Source organism: Poecilia reticulata, linkage group LG21 (genome assembly GCF_000633615.1).
Source record: "Poecilia reticulata strain Guanapo linkage group LG21, Guppy_female_1.0+MT, whole genome shotgun sequence".
In the NCBI taxonomy this organism is placed as follows: domain Eukaryota; kingdom Metazoa; phylum Chordata; class Actinopteri; order Cyprinodontiformes; family Poeciliidae; genus Poecilia; species Poecilia reticulata.
The window spans coordinates 12,174,500-12,192,691 of NC_024351.1; the positions used below are offsets into that span (position 1 = coordinate 12,174,500).

The following is an 18,192-nucleotide window of genomic DNA, read 5'->3' on the forward strand; positions in this document are numbered from 1 at the left end:
TATATATCTTGACATAGTGGCCAGAAAGCTTCCCATTGATCTTCTTATTTGCCTTACAAGTCGACAGAATGGTTGCCTTCAAATCACCGGACACTGTGTCTTCTTTTGTTGTTATGTAATCGTTTTTATGAATTCAGTTTGGCTCAAGGAAGGAAGGCAAATAAAAAAAAGCTGGTCAAATTTTGTTCATGCATGCTGATCTAAGGCTGAGAAATCTCAGATTCAAAAGTGGGAAGAGCTAGGAAAAGCAGGGTGACGGGAGGGTGCAGAACAACTTATTCCATCGCTCTTTGATTTGCAGAAACCTACCGGGCAAAAGCTGCGAGCATTTCAATCACTGACTGTACGTACGCTCAACCTGTAAGTGACTCTAATGAGGGGTTTCTTACCTTCATCCTCCAAACACACACTCCTTATAATGACATAATTAGACATAAGGACTAGCCAGTGCTGCAGCGATTTCCACATCTTGCATTTCTGCTGTTTGCTTGGACGAAATGACTCAAACTGCTCAGGTCGAGCAGAGGACGAAGAACTTGCGTTTGCAGTTCAACACACTGTCCCTGGCTGGAACTCCAGCCTACATGTAGGCGCACAGACATGGTCACACAGCTGCGCAGACTGAGTCGGGCTGGCTCTTCCTGTGCAGCAAGGTGTCTGCCTGGTCGTTTGTCATGCGAGGCATTGGGATGCAGGGGAGGATCTCAAAGGAGCAGAGTCGCAGCTCTTYGTGGCTCCCTGGCGGCTTTTTCTGTCTTTGATTCTCCAGCAGATACGCCACTGTTCTGAAATGCTTCACTTAGCTGGAATGAGAGAGGGAAGCTCGGTCGGCAGCCCTGCGAGGGTACAGCCCGCATTTCCATGGGAAAAGTGTTTTTACATTTTTTTTCATCGATATGACTGACTGATTTCTACGTGCAAATGTGATTGTGAAAAGAATATTTTGACACCTGATCTGTCCAAGGTGTCTCCCGCCTCTTGTTCATTGACTGCTGGAGGTTTTCCTCCTCCTTCCTCACAACCCTGAGCAGGCGTAGCAAATAAGTGGACAGATGCATGATGGGAAAACACCTCTTTAACTTCAGATCTCTTTTGACTTTATCAGTATTTGATCAAATTTAAAAATGAGTTTCTTATGTTCGGATGTCAAATGCAGAAAAAGTTACTTTTTTCTGATTGCAACATTGGCATACAGTGCAAAATTTGTATAACCAAAAAAAAACAAGCTAAGTAAGCAAAATTAAACTGGTTAAACAATCTAGCTCCTCCATCACATTATTACGTATCTGTCTTGCATTTCTATGGTGTTTCTATGACGATTCCAATCTTTAAATCATTCCTCACATATCTTATAAAGGATCTCAAGCTGGTTTGGACGTTACATGACATAATCATTCCAATTTAGAGATGCCACAATGCAGCATATCTCAAATATGCTCCACTCCTGTAAAAGTGCTATGCGAATGTTGCAGCAGTAACCAGTTATCTCATGCTGCTTCATGCAGACGCTCTGTTTGCATAAAGCAGACACCATTTCAAAAATTGCCATTTAAATTTTTGAAATCGTAAACGGGACGTGGCCCTGTCTTCAAGTTAATTCAGGATGTAGTTACTTAACCCACAACAAAAATTGCATTGGTGGATTCTGTGAATTTTACTGCTTTCGTTTTATTAAACACACAACAAACAGGAAAGAGCTGCATCATAAATTACACGCCTACTTTATAACCATACATGGATTTGACGTTCCATACAATTGGCTCCATTAGTTCATGTTCAAACTCACTTAAAAATCATTTTAGATTCACCGTCATATATTTCAAAAACAAAGAAGTAACAGCAGTTTAAGATGGATTGTTTTACTCTGGGATGAAATAGATTTCTAACAAAATATACATGTAAGAGTTGAACCTTTTTTACTGCTGTATGGAAATCTGGAAACATGGCAATCTGCCTGCCCTTATGCATGTTTCCTGTATGTATGATGGCAGAAAATGAAATACCAACAATTTAGCTTGGGGGTGGCCAAAGATTTTTTTCAAAAGAGGGCTTAATAATTAGAAATTGCCCATGGAAGAATAGCCTTCCCTGACGTTCTTTTCAATCATAAAAGTCACTTAATATGATCAGTTCTGCAGTGGGTCTTAAATAACGCCTGATGAGATGTAATTTGCAGGTTGTGTAGAAGCCGAAAAACATGTACATGCCTTATTCAGCTTAATTCTCCCCAAATCTTTACTACATGAGGAAAAATTGGTGGAAAATACAGAAAATAATGAAATCTATTTTTCAGAAAATGGAAAACACATTAGTGCGGTTGTTTCATGCTCAAACTGGACATGTGTGGGTTTTCTCAGGGTACTTCAGCTTCCTCCCACGGTCTAAAAACTTGCATTTTAGGTTATCTGGAGACACTAAAATGCCCTGAGGTCTGAGAGCATGCAAGGAGCCTCCATTTTCACACCACATTTTCATTTGGTTTTAGTCAAAGTTTGGTCAGCAGTTGTCATTCTACCTTGAGTTAACAAAATTGTCTTGCGTATTAGTCAACTGAAATATAAAGCTATATAAAAACACCTTGTTGAGGCCATCAGCTTTCATTAAAAAAAAAGCTACTTGAAATTGAATTAATGTTTCACTTTGCAAGATGCAGAAACAAATGAATGTTTTCTATTTGAAACTATCCATCCATTGTCTGTGGCCGACAGACAACCCAAAAACATGAACATTTAAACTCTGTGCAGAAAAACCTCAAATTGAAATGAGAACCAGGACCTTTTTACTGCAAGGCAACAGTTCAACTAACTGCTCCACTGTGCAGCCCTTCATTTGAACCCACTTTAGTCCATTAGACTTTTCATTAGACTCAAATATATAAAAAAAAACCTAAACAGGATTTATGCAAAAAGCGTACATGCTGCATGACAAAAGTTAGAAATTTTCTTTGCCATGATTTTAGTTAGTTTGCATGTTTTCTTTCTTATTTTTTGTTTTTAATTAATACTGCATGCATGCATGGTCGTTTGTCATGTACGGTTCTGTTTGATGGACTGGCAACCTGCACAGAGTGAACCCACAGTCCGCTGGAGACAGTCACCGGACCACTCTAAGAATTAAGCAGAAATAAAAATGCTTAGGTCTTGAAGGGGTAATCAAATTCATTAAAATCTTCTGTTGAGAGCTATTAATAGCTAACTTGGACGTTGAGTTGACAGCATGCCGTGGATTTCTACCATGACTCTTGATATTTTGTTTATACCCACACATTCAGTTTAATGTTTACCTTATTAGGCTGTAAATGTAAGCTCCCTAGAAGAGCATTTCATTTCTTGCTAATTTACCACAGTTTCACTGTATCCCACTATTAACATAATTCAAAACAAAAACTTTTAAGATGATCTTACTTTTTTTTTTCTTCAAAAACAAAGGGTATGAATTATTCCTACTGTTAAAATAATATATTGAAAAATGTGGTTACACTTTTAATGTAGATGGCATTTAATCACTTTCTGAATTTTGATGCCTAGATTTAAAGAAAAAAAAATTAACAGCTACAAATGTAGTAATAGTATAAGTAGTTATTTTTAACTGCTTAGTGCACAGAATATCATACATTTTTATTGATCTGCTTTTCTATAACCGGCTGATGTGAGCTGGTTAATTAGCCCGGCTGCTCAAGTAGACGCTGCTTAAAATATTCCCCTCTAGTAAGTTTCCTGGTCTTATATTTCCAAAGCAATGCATTTCTTGTATAAGTGAGGGAAAACCGAATCCGCTCCCCTTCACTGACAGGCAGTGTGCAGCAACAGCTGTGGTAGGAGTTTGCTTTTTTACTCTGTTCTCCATACAGGCAGAGATATCGCTCAGCACTTTTTCTGACATCTAATTACAAGGAAGTATGATGGAAAGTTTATGCAGTTCAGAAAGCAGAGCTGCTTAAACCAACCAATGACTAATTTCTTGTGCGTTTCCCTCCCTGTGGAAGCAGGTCTCCTGTAGTTTCTGTCTCCAGGCTGACTAAATCTTTTCTATCAGGTAGTTTCGTCTCCAAACGATGGCACTAAGGTTTAAACATGTTTTTGCCGTTTGTTTCCAAAGAGTCCCTTTCATGTCCAGCTGTCCATCTACTCATACATAAAGCAGAGTCACCAACACAAGCCGTTTTTTCAGCTAAACTACCCTGTAGCTCGTTCATAGCAGAATTACTTCTTTGCTTTCTCTTACTCCAGTAACACATTTCATCCGAACACTTTCTTTGTCCACTGCACTTCATTAAAATGTTGGTTTTGGAAGGTAGGATTACATTTTGTAATTCATAACATTTTGCATCTTTTAACTGCCTGGTTTGGTCACTTAGCTTAAAAGTTTAGATTCTGACTCACTTATTTAAAATAACCCATAATTTGCTTCTTTTTTTTGTTGAAAATAACTAAATCAGAGTTTGACCTTATAAACAGACCCAAAAGTTTGCAAATGTCATTGTTGCTGTTTAAATCCTTTCTTCATGAATTAGCAGAGGTGTTTATGAAATGGCTAATCTGGTTCTGTTCCCCGTTTGTCTACTTATGGCGTATGATTTGTTTTAGGATTAAGCCGCGCTGCCTCTGACTGCTAATTGAATCTTTGCTTTTCTGCTGAGGTTTGGAGGTCAGGAAGGAAGAATTAACTTCCTGTTATCTAACAGGCTGATTCATTACCTTCTGCAGAGCAGGACAATTCATAAAAATGCGAGATAATTCTGCTAAGCTGCAGAATACTGGTGACCACACACTTATTTTAAACTTGGCTTTTATGTTGTCTCACTCCTCTGGGTGCCTCCTGATCTGGAGATGCATTGGAAGTAAAAGTGGGATATCCGGGCCCAGTTCTTCTTTATATTCTGTTGAGTAACGCTGATGTTTTCTAGTTTGTGCAATTTCCTCTTTGCATCTCGGTCCAAGCTGGCTATAACTGAATGTAGTCTGAAGTATCTGCAGATGGCATTAATTCCGATCTGCAAGCACAAATCAGTTAAATTGAGCATGGATAGCTAGGTTTTCTTTTCTTTTCATCTTCTTTTACGGGATTGCATTAAAAAAAACTAAGTAGTTGAAATTTCCTGAAGCTGCAACATGAGACAGCAATGATGACAGACGTGTCAAGTAGCAACACCTCCCTGGGATTCCACAATTAACTTTCCTCTTCATGAAGGATCGTGTGTGTGTGCGTGCGTGTGTGTGTGTGTGTTGTAGTTTCACATCATTTCTCTGTCCTGTCTGTTGTCTTCCATCACGGCTGTGCCACCTATTAATTATTTTTGCAGCATCTCAGTTTATCAACTTTCAGCTTGCATCACATCAGATCACAAAGCTTTAAGAGACACAAGGAGCATCTCAACTTAGCAACTTATAATTAGAGAAGCGCAAACAGAAAGTACCTTGGAGCAGTGCTTCTCATAAGCTTTGCCTCAGTATTCCATTTACCACCATCTTGATTTGTTCTTTTTTTTAAAGAACATTTTCTAATTTTGTACATTAAAATTAAAAAAAAGGACAAAAAGACTGGCAGAAATAAGCATGAATTGGTATGACAGACTCAGTATGAAAACCTAAAGTAAATTTATCATGGTTTTACAGTATTTACACATTTAAAATAAAATGTAAAAGGTGATCAAACTGTTTTTTTAAGCAACCAAATTAACCAATATCCCTGCAAACATGAGAAAAAATGAAGAATAAAGTCTAGCTAAATTTAGTAAAGTTACCAGTATAATTGCTTTCATATAAATCTACTTATTTCACATTATATACCCTACAAAGTATTATAAACTTTACTAAACATCTTGCTATGGCTTTGAAGGTAATAGATTATTATTATTACTTGTTTTGGTAATTGTAGTCAGCCTGTTTAGACTGGTTTGTGATCTTGAAACTGGAAAACAGAAACAAAAATTAAAAGGGAAATCTCAGAGTTAACCACTAGCAATTGTTCCTGATTCGTTGTCATCTGGTTCCCAGTACTGAAAATGTTCTCACCTCTCTTTTGGGAAGCGCATCATGAAGCGACGCCTTAATAATGAACCTTTTTGGCTGTTGGTTCATATTCACTCATCATTTTTTAGTTTTCTTTTTTGACACTAGGTAAAAACCTAAAACGTTTATCATTTTCTTTTCTCCTTTAGTGATTTCCCACTTGTTCTATGTGGAGTATTTTTATATGAATTTGCAGCTGTATGTACCATTTTCCCCCTAAAATGATATTAATATAATCTCTGCTCTTTCATCACCTTTCCAAATCTGACATCCGAATTTTGTCCTGTAGGCAAACAGTAAGAACCTGGATGGAAATAACCAGAATTCCTGCTCTGTGCTTCAATCCTTCCAAGTATAGCACCATTTTTGGTAGCAAGTGAAGCTGTGTGGGGGTGTATGAGTGAGTACAAGAGTGAACAAAGAGTGCGTTTAGAGGAGTGAGCTAGATATGGGCATCAGAGAGAAACACTACCGTACAGGAACACGAGCAAACTCTTCCTCTCTTTGCAAATTTTTACAGTAGCAAAAATGTGATCTATTACAAAATAACAAATGTTGACCATAACGTGTGGGACCACCCAGAGATTAGTCCTAGCCCGAATCGTTTACACCACCTTACATGCAAAAAATAAAACTCGTTGAGGTTCTGCGGCTCAAATTTGGTTTTTACACCAAGCATTAATGCCATTTCACCTACACTCAGGCTTGTGACTGTTGAGACAATGTTGAGAGAACATTTTACAGTTTACTGGAACAGAAACCCCCTCCTCTTTTCTGTCTGGATCTGATCCCTTTGCAAGTCCGGTTCTGCTTGTGTAGAAAGTAGACAAAGGTAAATCAAACACCGATGAGATAAGAATCGTACAGTACAAACTGAACAGCAGGATGAAAGAAATCATTGTTTGATGTCCAATATGTCATCTTGATTGCGTTGCCCTTTAAACTTCAGGAAATCCCTCGTCCAGGTGTGTTTTGTGCATGTTTTGGGACTGAGAATGGTGTTGCAATTAATAATAGAATCAGTCGCCTTGTGTGTGTGTGTGTGGTGTGATTTGGCTTCTCTAATGAGGACTGGATTCATCCTTTAGTCTCTGACAGTACGCTGAGCGGGATATGCTGCTCTCCAGCTTGTTTCCATGGAGATACTGAGGAGGTGTAGCTGCCCCCTACCCTCCTCCCACCCCCTTTCTTTTCTGCTGTACATTCCTCCAAACAGTGTTTCTTCATGAGATGGATCTGGGCCAGAGCGTGCCTGTGTGTGTAAAGGAGGATTAACAGTGTGTTAACGGGTGTACCGATACTTTGGGAGTCATTGACTGATGTTGGTGGTGCAATTGTTGTAGTGTTAAGTGATTGTGTTGTGAATACACAGTATGATGGTGTTTGTCGGTGTGTGTCGCACAGCCTGCTTGTGTTATTTCTGCTGGTGGCTAATCCTGAAGCTCTACTGTGGCAAATGCGGAATGAGTGGAGTGAATTACAGAGGATAAATTAAGAAACTGATGTGTGTATGCGCGTGTGTGTGTGTGAGCATCAGATACTTAGGTTAATCAGAGTCAGTGAAAGAAAAAATTTAGTAAGATGGAGACAAAGAAACAAGAAACAGACGATAAAAAGAAACTATATAATTACTCAGGAAATTAATCATCAGTTCTAAATGCTACATGTTGTAGTCTTCTGCTTTTTCTTAGTTTTTGATCCCCTTATCAAGTATTCATATCTGTTAAACTTTTTCTTTGTTTACCTTTTACACCTCAACCACAAACTTCAGTGAGTTTAAATGGGATTGCATGTGATCCTTGGATCCTTGGGATACACATATGCCTGTGAATAGTTAAAGTCCAAGAATTTCTAAAATCTGCTCTAAAAACGCTACATATTTTTATGCTTCACACCACAAATACCTTCATATGCATTAATGCGCACCGTGGAAACCATCTTCGCACTGCCGCAGAAGCTAATATTTACAATTTATAATTCTTATCTATGCTCTTGGGGGTTCAGCCAATCGGTGCCAAATATTTTTGATATGCTCTATTAAAAAAAAATAAGTGGGCAGGCTTTTCTGGAATAATTTCGAATCCACCAATAGGCAGGAGTCTGTACTACTACTGCACCACTGTGAAGAGAAATGGAAGAGATAACATGTTTTTATGATTTCAATACTTTTTACAGGTGAAAATATGAAAATTATGATGGGTACTCATTCATTTTCTGTTACCCCTAAATGAAATCCAGCGCCTTTGTATTTACTATAATAGTATAAATGCAGCTCTTTGCACATGAATCACATTAGTAATGGTTAATGCTCATTCCACACCAAGAGTTATCTGTAAAGCACTAAGCAATCTGAGTTATGCCTAATTATACCTAATTTCACTAATTTACATTCCCATGTTTACATCTATTTTTTTCATGCACTATTTCCTAGTTAATTATCTTTACTTAAATTAGTAAAAAAAACACTTTAAATAACCATTTTAATAGCTGTAAATGAATTGCAGTGTCGAGGCAGTTTTAGGTTAAAAATACTCTAAACCTCAATGCTGTAAATACCTTTGTAGATGTGTTATTTTTTTGATAAAGTAACCACTCTGGGCTGTGAAATCAGAAACAAAATCCAACAGCAGTTGCTTGGAAAGGTGACAAAGGTGACAAGAGATTTCTGCCAGACAAAAGAGGCCACCACAGGGACGCGGCGTGTCCAAAATAGCTGTGAAAAGAATCTTTTTGCTGTGACAGGCTGTTTTAGTGGAGACCTGAACAGAAAGTGCCTGCTGCAGCCTGGCCAGGACAATCCTTGTACCAAATATAATGTTTTTTTATTTATTACTGTAACATTTTTTGTTAATACGATGATTTTCTGAGTTTGAAAGTTAATTCTTAAAACTATTGATAGTATCTGGCAGCGTCATCCATCCATCGTTTGCACAAAGTCAAAGGTTGTGCAGAAAAGTTGTAAAAAGTCTCCTGTGAGTCCCTTAAAATGCAGGCTGGTTTCAAGTCGAGCTATGAAAACTGGTAGACAGGTAAAACTCTGCAAGTTGAACAAAAGCTCTTTTTGGAGGATACTCAACAGGAAATAGGTCTTTTTGGGGCAATTTGAACTTTTTACCTGTAATTTTAAAGGGATATTGATATTATTTGACATCACTACAGTAACAGTTTTGGCTACTTCCTGGTCTTTTGTACGTTTTTTTCTTTTTGTTGTTGTAGATTTTACATTAATAACGGTTACAAAAAAATATACCTCTATATTTTCCTTTTTTTCCAGTAAGGAAAAGAGATCCGCTGCATAAAAAATAAATCTAGTTTCAGTTTGATTGCCATGTTTTTTTTTTGGTTTGTTTTTTTTACTACTGTCAATATACAATGAACCGCTCTCTGTGCAGCTAATAAAATATGCTTAAAAGATTGGCAGCAGTCGTCTCAGTCTCACACTCTGGGGAGCATTTATAGGATCAGTGCAAGTCACTGCAGGAGAAATGCTGTATGTGTGTTTGTGTGTGTGTTTAGACATTAAGAATACCCTTACCCCTCAGACTTGATCCTTTGCCAGTGCATGCTACCTGCTGCGTGTTAATGACCAGAGTGCTCTGACTCACACAGGGCGCCCGCGTCTGCCAGGTGGTTCTTGTCCACACAGGCAATTCAAGGCGCTAATCCTAATGTGTAAAAGCAGCATCCGGTCAGGCCAAACAGGGGGAAGGCTGGTAGCAACGAGCAGGAGAAAACAGAAGCATTGGATGGTATTGAATTGGTGGAAGCTCATATTCTGAAGAACATGGGTAAACAACTAGAGATTGCAAAAGAAGCGTCTTAAAGATATGAACTCAGACCACCTGTGAAAGGCCTTCTGGTTTGACATTTGACAGACGCCAAGTTACAGTTTCACAAAGTGTAAACCGTTTTTTTAGATTCTGTTTCAACTCAAACATCTTCAAAGTGTTATGTCACTCTGGCATAACACTTAAAAGGCTTCCTTTCTGGAAACTCTCCATTATCCATTTAAAATGGTTTGACTTGAGTCTCAGACTCTGCTGGCTCATATTTTTTAAAATGTAATTTAAATCTATGTTTACTGCAGATTTTACAAACATGAATACAAACCTGATGTGGAATCTGAGCTCTGAATGTGTGAGCTGGTTATCCGCTGTATTCCAGTTTGTCCACTCAGAGCTCTTTCAAACCATGTCAGCAAAATATGTGGCTAATGTAATAATTTAGATCTTATCTTTGATCTTTTTAATCAGCACTTCACCACAATCCTCTAAAAATGGCCTAGCTTTGGACTAAAAAATAAGTGAACGACACAAATACAAAGAAACTGATTTAGACAATTGAAAGAAATCCTGACCTTGTAAAAACAAAGTGAAGAAACTAAAACTGACTGAAGACATTTGTATAGCATTATGCTTTTAAATTTTCTGATACAAATATACACAAAGTCTTTAAAATCAATCATTTGGAATGTGTAGTTTTCTATAATCTGAACAGGGTCAAAATTAGGCCGACACTGAAACACTGCTGTAATTGAGCAAGTTTCAAAGAAACCACACACTTTTTGTGGCTGTTATAAAAGCTCTGGCATAATTCTGACTTGATGATTGACAGATCTTATTATGAGAAATGTTACATTTCATTTAAACTGGCTCGTTTCCTGGCCACTCTGCATCTTACTCATTAATTCCTCAAATAGGCACAGGACAGACTAAAAATAGTTCACACTGGAGTTTTGATGGAGTCATTCGAGAAGTTTAACTTTAACTTCTATCCTTTCTGAAGCCAGTTTTGATGATTTATTTATGTTGGAAAGCCATAATTTGTCGGAAAATTGCAGGATTTGGAGATATTACTTCATTTTATTCACTTTGCAGTGTTCAAATATTGCTGACTAAACAAACCCTTAGCATAATGGTACCACCACTTTACTTGACAGTTTGTACATTGTTTATGTAAATGTAAGTCACGGATCAGAATCTGGTCAGAACGTAATAAATTATTATATTCAATGGAAAAAGAAGACATGGACACAAGATGGGGTAAACAGATGGATACATGTTATAGAAATTTGGGACAAAATTGCAATTCCTTTTTATTAGCCTCCCATCTTCTACGTCCCTCAAAATCTGGACTTTTTTCTTCTATTCATGAGCCATGAACCAAGTACGACGCCATATTATAAGACCTTTAAGGAAACATATTAATCGCTACTCATTTAATTGCACAGCACTTAACAGAATCTGCTTGTCAGCTCAGAAAAATGAGCCTTAAAGATTTTGGCTGCACGCTCCGATGTGTCAGGATGCTGAGGTGAGGAGACAGACAACAAAGTCCGACCGCCTGCTGGGTGTGACAGTTTAATTCAAAACTAATTATGGAAAATGCTGAATCTCGTCTAAAGGTTCCTGATATTAACCCATTGACAGAGTGAAAGTGTTGGCATTCTATCTTTATGGAGTTATGGTACGGAGGAGCTTATTTAAAACATTTTTCATTCTCCTCGGGAGGAAATTAAGCTTTAATTCTGGCAAATTTCATGAGCAAATATTGCCTGTTTAGATAGATTCACACTGAGCACTTCAGAGACCGGCCAACACGTTGCAGGATGAGAACGAGAGATGAAGAAAAGCAAATATGTCTCTGCTTTATACCACTTTCTCACAGCCTGTTTAGACACAAAATCTATTTTCACAAGACTCATAAATCAACATGCTCTGTGTGTTTTGATCCAAGATCCCCAAACCTCAGAATCTTCATTTTGAAGTGTTACAGTAAGTCAGGGGGTCCCACTTAATTCATTCTCAAAAACACACACAAACACCCTCCAGGCCTCTTTATTCTTTTATGAATCATGTTTTTTTATTTACATACGATGGATCGCAACGCTGTGTGTACTTCCACAACATGCACCTGTGACTGGGAGCCACAGGCGGTGGGCGTGTAACTCGGCCGCTTTCACCTTCACAAAATCTTGTCTGGGATTTCCCCCTTTTCTTGTCTGAGCTCTGTGACGATCCTGAAAAATGTTTTTCATTTATTTATACTATTAAGGCATTTAGTGCTAAAATACAAGTAATGTGATTGTGATAACTTATTAAACCGTCTTCGAACCGCTATCAATATGACCATTTCTAACACATTTTAAGTATTTTTGCTACTTTTTAATAACTTAGTCATCTATTTAGCACCATAGTTTGCTGCCGTTTAGAAATATTGAGAACATATAGTGGCATAGTTAAAATTTAAGGGACTGTTAAATTGCAGGAACCATGAAGGGGTTGTTAATTAAGTTCCTGATAACGAACATCTCGTCCTAAACTGTGTGCATGGTGGAAGTTGTGATTTTCTTCGAGTCTGGTTCTTTTGTTTTGTGCGCGGTCTTCTGGTCTGTTTCTATTGTATTAGTTGTTTGTAAAGACGAAATGAAAATTTATGAGGAGGAGACTGTAATAAAGTCTGCATCTGTCATCTATCAATTGAAAACCGCAGTTCAAAACAAAGCATCTAAATTCTACTACGACACTGCTTGTTCTCCTGAAATCGAATTATATTATTTATTTGCTAAAAGAATATTTTGAAAAATGTGCTAAAGATCTGAAGGAATGGCATTTGATGAAACTTCTATGAAATGTACCTTTTTTTTTTTCCTGGACCCTTTCAGCTTGGTATTTTTGCAGAATTGCATCTTAACAAGCAACACTACCGCCCCAGGCGAGCTGGAAAAAAGAGCAAATAGCGTACAAGTACGTCTGCAGATGGATATAATGGGAAATAGTGCTATGTGTAGAGCACCCAGTTTGGGCTTGTGTCATCTTCCTCTGCAGCATCTTTATTAAAATATTCTGTCGCTGCAGTGCGCTCTTGGTGTCTTTAGAAGAGACAGCTTCTGCTGAATGTCAGACTTTGACAAATCACACTTGAGTGTGACAGTCGCACTGCTTCTTGTGTGCACACATAATAGACTGAGCTTCAGCAGGACAGGAAGTGTTTAAAACTGGATGTAAACTGAGATGTTAATGATTATCTTTTAAAATCTCAGTGTTTACGTCTGAGGGACCTCTGTAATTTGAAGCACATGAAGGACTTGTAGAATAAGTGCAAGTTGCAACGTACGTCGTACACAAAAGTGAGAATGATTTTAATTTGAGCAATGAAAACAGATACTGATGAGGTTCATGTTGTATCATGTTTTCCATATAAACATGCTAACTTCACTGTCTGCATAGGCCAGCAAGAAATGCCCACTGTACGATAACATAGTATAAACGTTTAGGAAAATGTAACCTTCCTGCTGCTTTGATTATTACAATAATGCAAATGTAATTATTCGTTTATTCATATGAGAAATAAAACTGAGCAACCATACGTTATTGTAATATAAAATTGAAGTTTCCGTAAAGACTGATTTCATATATTGGACTAAATGAGTATAGAAATGTTCCTTTTTGTATGTATCTGGTTACGTTATTCATTTTTGCTTCAGTTATATGTGCAGATACTCATGAATTAAGTAGCAGAAATCTGAAAATGCTAAAGGTGGAGGTCTGCCACTGTCTTTAGCATGTGACTCCAAAACAAATTTAACAAAAACATGCAAGTGTTTCCACTTGACAGTGAAATTAGTTTTGGCAAACCGTTTGTAGCCAACATGTCACTTGGAAGAGAGGTTGGCATGGATTCCAGCATCACTTTGTTGTTTGTGTGCTTTTAGTCAAATAAATCGCTGTGGAAAAGAAAGATCACAGATATTAGGACAGAGAATAACTCCTGACTTATTAACGCTATGTGAGAGTATCAGTGAGCCCCAATGTGTTGAGTGCAACATAAAGAATCCCCGCTTTCCATGAGTAAGTAAGAAAACGCTAAGCTCATGGACGGATGGATGCATATAGAAGCTATCGGAAGTGAAAAGAAGCAGAGAAAAATGTCTGAGGAAGACATCTTGCTCATAGTCTGTGGCTCTTATTTTTGGATCCTGATTATGCAGTGACTAAGTAGAGCTAATCATTTGCTGACATGACTAACAGCATTAGTTATTTGCCTGTTTGATGCATTAAATTTATTATTCAGACGCTTGGTGCAAACAAGCAAGCAAGTAGGAGGAAAGTGAATAGATTTCTGATTCAATCAGTGCGATTTTTCTTTTCGAATCAGTCTGCAGACTCTTAAATATGGTGAAACATGTTCTTATATATTATTTGATCCGTCTTGGAGGACAATAGATCGAAAAATGTACAGAAAGCAACACGTTCAGTTCATGAAAAACAAAACAACCAACAGTTTCAGCTGCACATTTTAATAAAGCAATACAAGTTATTAGTTGGTTAAAGCTTTCATTTCAATGTCTAGTGCGATTTTAGGTTTTTAGAACTATATCATGCTCTTTACAAATTATTTTATTCATCCAACACTTCTGGGTTTTCCGTGACAATCTAAGAGATATGCATATTTGACAATGATATTCTCAGTGAAACAGAGGCCACACTGGCAGTTGCAGTTCTCCGTCACTGTGTCTTCTGACTGCTAATTCTCTGGTCATTAAAGTTTACAAAGTTACACGAAAAGGGTGAAGCATATAAAGCAAGAAAAATGCATTTTTCTATGCTGCGTCTTGAAATAAATACCACAGCGTAACATGTTCCAGCTATCTTATTCACATTTCTTGTCAAACTCCAAAGAACACATGCTAGTGTTCGCTTAAGACTTCAACAGACTGATCAGTTTAAAAGCACCATCAGTGGGAGAAAGTATGAGGTTTTTAAAGACTAGCTGAATTTGTTGAGTTCATTTTGTTTAAGATGCATAGTTAGGACATAATAGCACTATTACCTTGCTGTCATGGAAAGCAGACACTGTAAATCTGGGAGGTCATTGGCGAGTAAGATATCTGGGTCTCAATCAGTAATGTCAACCATGTAATATTGATTCAATGAAGACTAATTAAAGCTGCTGGAATTTCAAACATACACATGCCACCGTTGCTTTTAATTAAGTTCTGAAATGGGACTCTTAATTAGCAAATGCCCAAACCTAAATGACTCAGATCAGTATCAGGGACAGTACATGCTGATTCGGACATCCCTACTGTTGGTATTTCATTTAAGTGGCATGGCACACACAATCATTACTCCAAACATGCCAAGAGTGTGCCTTGAAATATAAGTGGGTTGATAAATTAATTGTTTATATAAATGATGTGCAAAGTGAGAAAATGTTTATGGGGCCACTGATGAATGAAAGCAAACCAAGAAGCAAGTCTCCTTCCTCTAGGCTTGCAGATGAACCAGCAGCTTTTTCTGTCTCATACGCCGTTGTCGTTGCAAGAGCTCTTGTTGCATTAGAACGAGCACATCGAGCGTGCTCTGAATGCTCCATGGCAGAAAACAGTTTGCCTTGCCATTTACTTTGCATTCTTCTTTCATTCCACTCTGCCATCTATGTTTGCTAAACATGATCAGAGGATACTTTTCCTGAAGCACGCTTGCATTAAAAATGCTAAACACGTGGGAACCGGTGAAGAATACGTGTGGTAATTGCAACGGCATGCTGGAAAACAAGCCGTGCGTTTAGTGGCAGATTGTTGCGAAATGAATCATGTTTTCAGATTGATCTATACTCATAAAACACAAAAACATGTTTGGAAATAAGTAAACTTAAACATTAAAAAAAGAACTTGACCCAACAGCCATGACAAAGATGAGGGAGCAAACTAAATATTTAACCAGTAATAAAAAGAGGATCCATAAATCTATAGAAAATGTATGAGCTTCGACCATCATCGACTTGGCAGGAGGGTGTTCATCTGTAGGTGCATGAAAAGTGCGTTGGAATGTGCTGTTCAGCATAAACCAACAAAAAAAAAGTGGGAACAAAAAGCTCGAATGCAAAGAAGAGCAATTGAGTTTTTAAAGTCTGAGACGCCYAATACTTTGATTTAACTGTTCAGTAACTGATTGGTAGAGGATGTGGAAGTAAAGGAAGAAACCCGGGAGCTAGCAAGGTGTTCCTACTGAGTGGCCTGTGAGTGTATTTTGGAGACGGTAAAAAAAAAAAAAAAGTGTGTCAGATCATTCACAAGACTTAAAACCACACGTGGTACCCAGAAGGGATGTCCGTATTGGGCTTGGAATCCCTATGAAGACATTTGTGAGTAACTGGGATCAGATTCTCGCACTACAATTTTCTGTCACACTGCTGTCTGTGCTTTTATGACTACTGCTCCAGAAAAATGCGATCGGGCATAGAGACTAGTTTAGTAAGGCTGCAACTTATTAAAAAACATGCAATTGGAATATATTTAAGAAATATTGTAACAATGATATCAATTGAAATCACATTACCCTCAATATTTTCCTTTTCCCCCCCATTGTCACCTTGTTCTCTTCACTCTCTTGCAGAAGCGGGCTCAAGGACAGGGCAAATCCATCATACTAGCCACCTGTGTTATTGGAATGCAGAGCATGACCCTTGGAAATAGTGGCCCATCAAACATTGCATCTAAGCAATTCTTTGCAGTGATGATTTTTCAATTTATCCGACCGTCTGTCAGTTTCTGCCGTCTACATATCCAGGGGCAGATCTACTGGGGTGGCTTGGGGTGGCATTTGCCACCTAAAATGAGAGCCTTGTCACCCCTGTTGCCACTCCAGCTGGCGACTATGAATTCAATAAATAGTTATGGGAAATTGGACATTAAGCGCACAAAACTCTTTTTTCCGACGACATTGAATGCAACACAACATAACCTGACACCTACTGCTGAGTAGCGGGAAGTGTGAGAGAAGGACGGAGCGCGAGGCAGCAGCATTGATGGACTGGACATTACGTGACTTATCTTGAGCCACACATGCGCCATTGCTGTCCATTGAGTCAACATTATGTGTGGTCAGAAAATACCACAGTCACACAAAGAATCTGAAAAATGGACGCAATATTTGGTGGTTAATTCAACCCTATGAATTAGATAACAAGAGTTCAGATTTAATAGATGAAAAAAAACATTGAACAAGTGAGCAGTGGGTCAGGTATTCTAGCCTAACTGTTGCTAGCCTCATATTGACTTTGATAACCTTAACATGTGCTGTGCAGTTCGGTGTGTTTAGGTTCCGTTGGCACTAAAACAGGTCAACCCACCCACCAAGTCATCAGCAGAGCAGCTGTTTAAATCAGCTAATCAACCACCGCGGTAGTCAGGCGAAAACTTATTAATAATGACAATATAGACATTAAGCCTGACAACATAATGTAACAGACTGAATGTTCTGTTTTGGTGTTTTTGCTACTTTTTTGTGTGGGAAATGTTTGTTTTTTGGTGTTGATTCCCCTGATGGGTAATCTCTGCTCTATCCGCTCGTTGAACAGTTGTCTGCCCCCCTCTTGCCACCCAATAAATACTTTTCTAGATCCGCCCCTGTACATACCCATCTATACATATGTACTTTGAAGGAGCTTTTTGAAAATACAAAATGTAAGCAGTTCAGTTGCTAAACGTATTAGTTTTGGAATTTCATGAGATGGTTGAGAAACAGTACAAGTTCCTCATCTTTTCCCCGCAGTAGAGAACATAAGCTATCATTGCCTTTTAATGCTACTGGAGCCTGGAAATGTGTTCCAACATTGATATTACACAATTTACACAGGTTTACTCAAGCAGGATGAGTAAGTTCACAATCACCCGTGTTATCTGATGCGAATGCTATTGGCTATCACATCAGACAGCATACCCCTCACATCAAATGGTAAAAAAAAATAAAATAAAAATTAGAGTCTAAATGTAATTCCTGATTAGGCTAACTGCTTAGGCTCCCATCACACTTGATAGATTCCTCATTGATCAGATGTGGGCTGTGCTGCATGCCCGGCAATTTCCTGGCTCCCATTCTGCAGAGCACAAGGCAAGCAAACGGACACTAAAGAGAGAACATAGGATTCGAAAGAAGAGATGGATGATGGGAGGTTTCCAAACATGGGATACTTCCTGTCCCGGGGTCACCAAAAAAAAGATAGTTTATTACTTTTGAGCAGTTTAAACGTCTGTTTAGATGTTCATGACACTGCGTAAAAGCATTAGTATTTATGCCATAAAAAGAGTAAGCTTGATAAAATAAAAAAAATAAAAATCCAGGCATTGGATTAGGTCCAGATATCTTAACCTTAGAAAACAAGATGTACAAATGCA

The 18,192-nt window shown here is 38.1% G+C and overlaps 1 protein-coding gene across 6 annotated transcripts in view; it reads left to right on the plus strand.

Moving 5' to 3' along the window:
• dlgap2b (discs, large (Drosophila) homolog-associated protein 2b) overlaps nucleotides 1–18,192 on the plus strand; it is a 92,170-nt gene that overhangs the window by 8,106 nt on the left and 65,872 nt on the right. The gene's annotated exons all lie outside the window — the stretch shown is intronic.